This window comes from Symphalangus syndactylus, chromosome 7 (assembly GCF_028878055.3).
Source record: "Symphalangus syndactylus isolate Jambi chromosome 7, NHGRI_mSymSyn1-v2.1_pri, whole genome shotgun sequence".
In the NCBI taxonomy this organism is placed as follows: domain Eukaryota; kingdom Metazoa; phylum Chordata; class Mammalia; order Primates; family Hylobatidae; genus Symphalangus; species Symphalangus syndactylus.
The window spans coordinates 57,481,295-57,490,000 of NC_072429.2; positions in this window are offsets into that span (position 1 = coordinate 57,481,295).

Below are 8,706 nucleotides of genomic sequence, written 5' to 3' on the forward strand. Positions count from 1 at the left end.
GTGACCAACAAACATGTGAAAAAATGCTCAAAATCACTAATCATCAGAGAAATGCAAATTGAAACCTCAATGAGATACCATCTCATACAGTCTGTTGTGGGAAGTCAGGAACCCTGAATGGAGGGACCGGCTGAAGCCATGGCAGAAGAACATAAATTGTGAAGATTTCATGGACATTTATTAGTTCCCCAAATTAATACTTCTATAATTTCTTACACCTGTCTTTACTGCAATCTCTGAACATAAATTGTGAAGATTTCATGGACACTTATCACTTCCCCAATCAATACCCTTGTGATTTCCTATGCCTGTCTTTACTTTAATCTCTTAGTCCCATCATCTTCTTAAGCTGAGGAGGATGTATGTTGCCTCAGGACCCTGTGATGATTGCGTTAATGCACAGATTGTTTGTAGAGCATGTGTGTTTGAACAATATGAAATCTGGGCACCTTGAAAAAAGAACAGGATAACAGCAATGTTCAGGGAACAAGAGAGATAACCTTAAACTCTGACCAATGGTGAGCTGGGTGGAACAGAGCCATATTTCTCTTCTTTCAAAAGCAAATGGGAGAAATATCGCTGAATTCTTTTTCTCAGCAAGGAACTTCCCTGAGAAAGAGAATGCATCCCTGAGGGTAGGCCCCCAAAATGGCTGCTTCAGGGGGCAGCCGTCTTTTATGGTCAAAGCTGTAGGGATGAAATAAGCCCCAGTCTCCCGTAGCACTCCCAGGCTTATTAGGATGAGGAAATTCCCACCTAATAAATTTTAGTCAGACCAGTTGTCTACTGTCAAACCCTGTCTCCTGACAGGGTTATCAATGACAACGTGTGCCTGAAACTTCATTAGCAATTTTAATTTCGCCCCAGTCCTGTGGTCCTGTGATCTCGCCCTGCCTCCATTTGCCTTGTGATATTTTATTACCTTGTGAAGCATGGGATCTCTGTGACCCACACCCTATTTGTACACTCCCTCCCCTTTTGAAAATCACTAATAAAAACTTGCTGGTTTTAAGGCTCAGGGGGCATCACGGAACCTGCCAACATGTGATGTCTCCCCTGGACACCCTGCTTTAAAATTTCTCTCTTTTGTACTCTGTCCCTTTATTTCTCAGGCCAGCCAGCACTTAGGGAAAATATAAAAGAACCTACATGACTATTGGGGGAAGGTTCCCCAATACCAGTCAGAATGGCTGTTACTAAAAAGTCAAAAAATAACAGATGCTGTTGAGGTTACAGAGAAAAGGGAAAGCTTATACACTGTTGGTGGGAATGCAAATTAGTTTAGCCGTTGTGGAAAGCAGTTTGGAGATTTCTCAAAGAACTAAAAATGGAATTACCATTTACCCCAGCAATCACATTATTGGGTATATACCCAAAGGAAAATAAAATTGTTCTACCAAAAAGAAATTTGCACTTGTATGTTTATTGCAGCACCATTTACCATAACAAAGACAGGTTCTCTTCGATGGTGGATTGGATAAAGACAATGTGGTACTTGTACACTGTGGAACACCACACAGCCACCATAAAAAAGAATGAAATCATATCCTTTGCAGCAACATGGATGCAGTTGGAGGCCATTATCCTAGGCAAATTAATGCAGAAGCAGAAAATCAAATACTGCATGTTGTTATCACTTATAAGTAAAAGTTAAACATTGGGTACATATGGACACAAGGATGGGAACAATAAACACAGGGGATTCCAAAAATGGGGAGAGTTGGGAGAGGTGCATGGGATAAAAAACTACTTATTGGGTACTATGTTCACTACTTGGGGGATGAGATCATTAGAAGCTCAAACTTCAACATCATGCAATAAACCTATGTAACAAACCTGCACATATACCCCCTGGATCTAAAACTAAAAAATAAAAAACTAAGTTAAAATTTTTTTGTACAATACAAATTTCAGCTAGAAATTTTAAAAACCACATTGTTCTTTTTTCTGTTCTATTTTATTTTGGTCCTTTCTTGTCTTTCTTTTCCTCTGAGAGATTTGTAAATTTCATTAATCAGAATCCTGTTTCCATTTTTCAGTAGTTCATATTTTATCATTTATTAACTTAATAAAATCATGTTTATTAATGTCTCTACATATCTTCCTGTGAAACAATACGAGGTTCTAGGAATGCTTTAACTTCAATTACTGTCCACCACAAATTTACATATTATTATTGTCCAGTTGGTTAGTTCTATCTTAGTTTTATAATTCTCATTACTTATTATTATTGTATTAGACAAAGTTTTCATTAGACATTTATTAATTTCTGTACTCATCATTTCTTTTTACATTTAATTTATTTTGCTTTCCAGTTCCTTCTTTCCAAAGATATCCACTATTAATGTTTTCTTTAAAGATCTATTAGCTAAACACTTTTGTCTTCACTTTTCCAAAAATGTCTTTATTTCATTCTAATTTTTTTTTTTTTTTTTTGAGGTAGAGTCTTGCTCTGTCACCCAGGCTGGAGTGTAGTGGTGCAATCTTGGTTCACTGCAGCTTCAACCTCTCAGGCTCAAATGTTCTCCCACTTCAGCCTCCCAAGTAGCTGGGACTACAGCTAAGCACCACTATGCTCAGATAAATTTTTTTTGTAAAGTTTTTTGTAGAGATGGAGTCTTGCCATGTGGCCCAAGACAATCTTTAATTTCTGGGCTCAAGTGATTCTCCTGCCTTGGTCTCCTAAAGTGTTGGGATTACTGGTGTGAGCCATGGCACCTAGCCTCACCCTAATTTTTGAATGAGAGTTGGATGTACATGGTTTTTTGTTTTATGACTTTTGAAGATATTATTCAGTAGCCTTCCATCTTCTGTTATTGTTTTTTTTTTTTTTTTTTTTTTTTGAGACGGAGTCTCGCTCTGTCGCCCAGGCTGGAGTGCAGTGGCGCAATCTCGGCTCACTGCAAGCTCCGCCTCCCGGGTTCATGCCATTCTCCTGCCTCAGCCTCTCCGAGTAGCTGGGACTACAGGCGCCCGCCACCACGCCCGGCTAACTTTTTTTGTATTTTTTAGTAGAGACGGGGTTTCACCGTGGTCTCGATCTCCTGACCTCGTGATCCGCCCGCCTCGGCCTCCCAAAGTGCTGGGATTACAAGCGTGAGCCACCGCGCCCGGCCCTGTTATTGTTAATAAGAAATCTGCTGTTGATTTGTTACTTCTTTCTTAGTAATGTATATTTACTTATTGTTTGCTTTTAAAATTTCTTTTTAACTGGTATTCTACAGAGTAACTATGATATATCTAGATATGAATTTATTTTTGTTTATCTTGCTCAGGAATTTTTATACTTTTGAAATCTGAATTATTGGATTTCATTAATTTTGTACAATTCTCAACAATTATCTACTTGAAAAATTTTTCTTTTTCATGTTTTCTGTTTTCTACTTTTGGAATGTTCACATTTTCTATATCTTTGTCACTTTATGCTGCCTTGTTGATTAGTTCTTCAGATGTGTTTACAGAGTGTCTGGAAAGAGTGTCAAATCTGCTGTTTAACATATCATTGAGTGCTTAAAATTTTGATAACAGCATTTTACATTTCTAAAAGTTTCCATTTTTAATCTTTAAAATATTTTTTCAGTGTCTTATTTTCTTCTTATATCTCAATTCTTTTGAAAGTATCTACAGTCATATATAGTGGTTTCTATGTGATTGTATGTTATCTGAAGTTTATGGAGACTATTTAGTCATAAAATTTACATATGGCAGACTTTTGATTTTGTGTTCTGTAATGTTGGATTGCGAGCTCATCTTCAGCAGGTTTTTACCTATGGGAATACTGTGAGATCCAGATCAAGTCATCCATAAGAGTGGCTTTGTTTACTTATACTAGATTTTAAGGAAGTATCACCAACCTAGGACTACATTCATTTTTTGTGTGTGTTTTAGATATTTTGATTTTTTTATTGATTATTTTGAATAGTTAATGTAAGTTGCAAGGTGAAAGAGGTTTCTTCCCATCTCTGTACTCCATTCACACAGTTTACCCTCCCAGATGGAATTGCTGTTGGCAGTTTCTTATTCTTTTCTTCATTTATTTAACAAATGCTGAGTGTCTATGTTCTAGGCCTTGTTCTAGCAAGTTGGGATACATCAATGAAAAAAACAGACAAAAATTCCTGTTTCCAGAAAGTTTACCTTCTAGGGGAGTGTGTGTGTGTATATATATATATATATACACTGGGAGGGGGGCAGAAAATAGATAGCAAACACAACCAATGAGTAAATTGTATAATATGATTTACAGTCAGAGTGATAGGTGAATGGAACAAGTAAAGCAGTGTTAGAAGAATAAGAGTGCTGGGGCCAGGGACCAGCTGCTTTAATACATGATATCCTCATGGTAAGTCTCCTTGACTTGATGAGACTTGATCAAAGACTTTAAAAGGCAACTCGTTAGCAAGTGGCTAAGTGGGGATGCATGTTCCAGGCCAAGGGAACAGCTAGACCAAGGGGTATAAGGAAGGAACATGCCTGGCATGCTCACAAAATAGCAAGGAGCCTAATGCGCTGCAGTGGAGGGCAGGAATGGGGAGTAGTGAAGTATCTAGAGGTACAGGGGCACAGATCAGACAAACTCTTGTAAGCCATTGGGAGGACTTTGGCTCTTACTTTGGGTGACACTGGAAGCCATTGCAGGAATTTGAGCCAAACAGTGGCATAATTTTATATATATATATATATTTTTATATATATATATTTATATATATATTTTTATATATATATATATTTTTTGAGATGGAGTCTTGCTGTATTACCCAGGCTAGAGTGCAGTGGCACAATCTCGGGTCACTGCAACCTCTGCCTCCTGGGTTCAAGTGATTCTCCTGCCTCAGCCTCCCAAGTAGCTGGGATTACAGGCATGCACCACCATGCCCAGCTAATTTTTGTATTATTAGTAGAGACAGGGTTTCACCGTGTTGGCCAGGCTGGTCTCAAACTCCTGACCTCAAGTGATCTGCCTGCCTCGGCCTCCCAAAGTGCTGAGATTACAGGTGTGACCCACCGCCCCCAGCCATGATCTTCTGTTTTTAAAGGCTCACTCTGGCTTCTAAATTTAAATTACAGTGTGTGAGTGTGGTGGGGGGAACAAAGGTAGAAGCAGGGAGACCCGTGAGAAGTTGGTGCAGTGATGCAGATTGTCTTATATTCTTTCACGAGATGATCAGTTTGAGGAGGCTACAAAAAGGGACACAAACGAGGCTTAGGAAAGCATAGTTTGTTATCCTCACAGGTCCTAGAGAGGTAGAGTCACTGCACACCACAAGAGGGTCACACAGGAACGGCACCAAAGGAATAAGCTCAGCCAAGCAGTGGGGAGAGGTGAAAGAATGAGGACACTGGGCCAAGTAATTCGGGGTTAGGGTAGAGTATATAAGAAAAGTTGCAAGGTGATTTCACTGGTGTATTTGAATATCACTGGTCACAGTCTTGGAAGAGCAAGAAGGAGAACTTATGTCTTGCGTCAATATTATCACATAGGCTCACCTGGTAGCCTGGGTGGAATGCTCCCAGTCTATTCATGGGGATGTTGAGGTAGCAGGAAAATATGGTGTTTCAAAATTTGCAATACACAGAAATTCTTATGATGATGATTTTGTCCAGGGTGGTGGCCATGGAGAAAGTGTAATGCTGTAGGATTCCCGACATATCTTGAAGATAGATCCAATGGTCTTTCCTAATGAATTGGATGTGGGATGTGAGAGCAAGCATAGACTCAAGGATGACTCTAAGGGTTTAGAACCAAGCAGCTGGAAGGATGGATTTACTGTCAGTGAAAATGGGGAAGGATGTGGAGGAATAGGCTTGAGAGGATATAAGAAAAGTTTTGGATTTTAGACGTCTCATGCATCTAAGTAGAGATTTTGAGTTGGCTGTTGAATATCCGAGGCTGGGATGTGGGAGAGAGGTCTGGGCCAGAAGTATAAATTTGAGAGCAACCAGTTTAAAGTGATCAACAAGCCTTGAGGCTGGGTGAGATCACTAATAGAGTGAGTATCACTAGAGGAGAGGTGAGGATCAAAGACTGAGCCTGGGACACATTTTTAGGTAAGATGGTCTGTGCACATGCAACATATATGTACATGGCTGTTATTACCTTTTACATCAGTGGCACTCTATTACCTGCACTGTTTTGTATCTTACTTTTTTTTTCTCACCATAGATCTTATTTCATACTGTTCCATGTTTATGCTATTTTCTTAGGCTCCATGCTCCAGAACCCTCACATAGTGTAAATTTCAACCACAAGCTTAGGTGAGGGCAGACCTATTGTTTCAAATTATCAGGGAGGGTTTTGAGCCACCCTTCACCACCAGCCTACTGTGGGTTATTCTTAAAGAATATGAAATATGTTTTAGCAACAATATCTAAGAAGGGGATTTTTAAATTCTAAATTTTATTTATTATAAAGGTTATGATAATGATATGATGGGAAATATTCTAATGACAAAGAATCAGAAACATTCACATAGCACTTATTATGTGTGAGTTTTCTAAGCAGTTTTATGTACAATGACTCATTTAATCTGTACACCAACATTACTAGGTAGGTATTATTACTTTTTCTATTTTACAAACTGAAAAACTGAGGCACAGAGATTAAGTAATATTTGCAACACCTTACAGCTGGTAAATGGTAGAGCTGGGATTCAAATATATCACACTTTATAAGCAGGTATTTAGATTTTTGTTTAGTGCATTCTAAACACTTTCCCAAAGTGTTACAGATGTCTAAGCATTATAATTTTAAATGACTGCATCACATTCTACTAAGCTGGGCTTAGTAGAATAATCGGCTTGATTGTTTCATAATTGTTGCAATTTGGGTTGTCTTTAATTTTTTGTATTATGCGTAATACTAAAATGTTCATGTCAATGCACATAGCTTTTTAAAATTTAAGTATGTGGGCAACCCCCTTTGGGTCCCGTCCCATTGTATGGAAGCTCTGTTTTTACTCTATTAAATCTTGCAACTGCACACTCTTCTGGTCTGCTTTTGTTACAGCTCAAGCTGAGCTTTCGCTCACTGTTCACCACTGCTGTTTGCCGCTGTCACAGACCTGTCATTGACTTCCACCCCTTGGGATCCAGCAGGGTGTCCGCTGCACTCCTGACCCAGTGAGACGCCCATTGCTGCTCCCAGTGGACTAAAGGCTAGCCATTATTCCTGCACAGCTAAGTGCCCAGGTTTGTCTTAATCGAGCTGAACACTAGTTGCTGGGTTCCACAGTTCTCTTCCGTGACCCACGGCTTCTAATAGAGCTATAACCTCATTGCATGGCCCAAGGTTCCATTCCTTGGTATCCATGAGGCCAAGAACCCCAGGCCAGAGAACAGGGTTGCTGCCATCTTGGGAGTGGCCCACCACCATCTTGGGAGCTCTAAGAACAAAGACCGTCTGTTAATATTTGGTGGCCCATACAGGATTCTCCAAAGTGATGGGAAATATTTCCCCCAAGGCAAAAAAGCTCCTAAGATGTATTCTGGAGAATTGGGACCAATTTGACCCTGAGATGCTAAGAAAGAAGCAGGTTATATTCTTCTGCAGTACTGCCTGGTCACAATATCCTCTTCAAGGAGGAGAAACCTGGCCTCCTGAGGGAAGTGTAAATTATAACACCATCTTACAGCTAGACCTCTTTTGTAGAAAGGAGGGCAAATGTAGTGAAGTGCCATATGTGCAAACTTTGTTTTCATTAGAGACAACTCAATTATGTAAAAAGTGTAATTTATGCCCTGCAGGAAGCCCTCAGTGTCTACCTCCCTGCCCCAACATTCCCCTGGCTCCTTCCCCAACTAATAAGGACCCCCCTTCAACCCAAACGGTCCAAAAAGAGATAGACAAAGGGGTAAACAATGAACCCAAGAATGCCAATATTCCCCGATTATGCCCCTTCCAAGTGATGGGAGGGGGAGACATTGGCCCAGAGTGTGTGTACCTTTTTCCCCCTCAGACGTGAAGCTAATTAAAATAGACCTAGGTAAATTCTCAGATAACCCTCATGGCTATATTGATGTTTTACAATGGTTAGGACAATCCTTTGATCTGATGTGGAGAGATAAAATGTTACTGCTAAATCAGACACTAGCCCCAAATGAGAGAAGTGCCGCCATAACTGCAGCCCTGAGAGTTTGGCCATCTCTGGTGTCTCAGTCAGGTCAATGATAGGATGACAACAGAGGAAAGAGAACAATTCCCCACAGGCCAGCAGGCAGTTCCCAGTGTACACCCTCATTGGGACACAGAATCAGAACATGGAGATTGGTGCCGCAGACATTTGCTAACTTGCGTGCTAAAAGGACTAAGGAAAACTAGGAAGAAGCCTATAAATTATTCAATGATGTCCACTATAACACAGGGAAAGGAAGAAAATCCTACTGCCTTTCTGGAAAGACTAAGGGAGACATTGGGGAAGCATACCTCTCTGTCACCTGACTCTGTTGAAGGCCAACTAATCTTAAAGGATAAGTTTATCACTCAGTCACCTGCAGACATTAGAAAAAACTTCAAAAGTTCGCCTTAGGCCCGGAGAAAAACTTAGAAACCCTAATGAACTTGGCAAACTCGGTTTTTTTATAACAGAAATCAGGAGGAGCAGGCAGAACGGGACAAACGGGATAAAAAAAGAAGGCCACCACTTTAGTCATGCCCTCAGCCAAGCGGACTTTGGAGGCTCTGGAAAAGGGAAAGCCTGGGCAAATCAA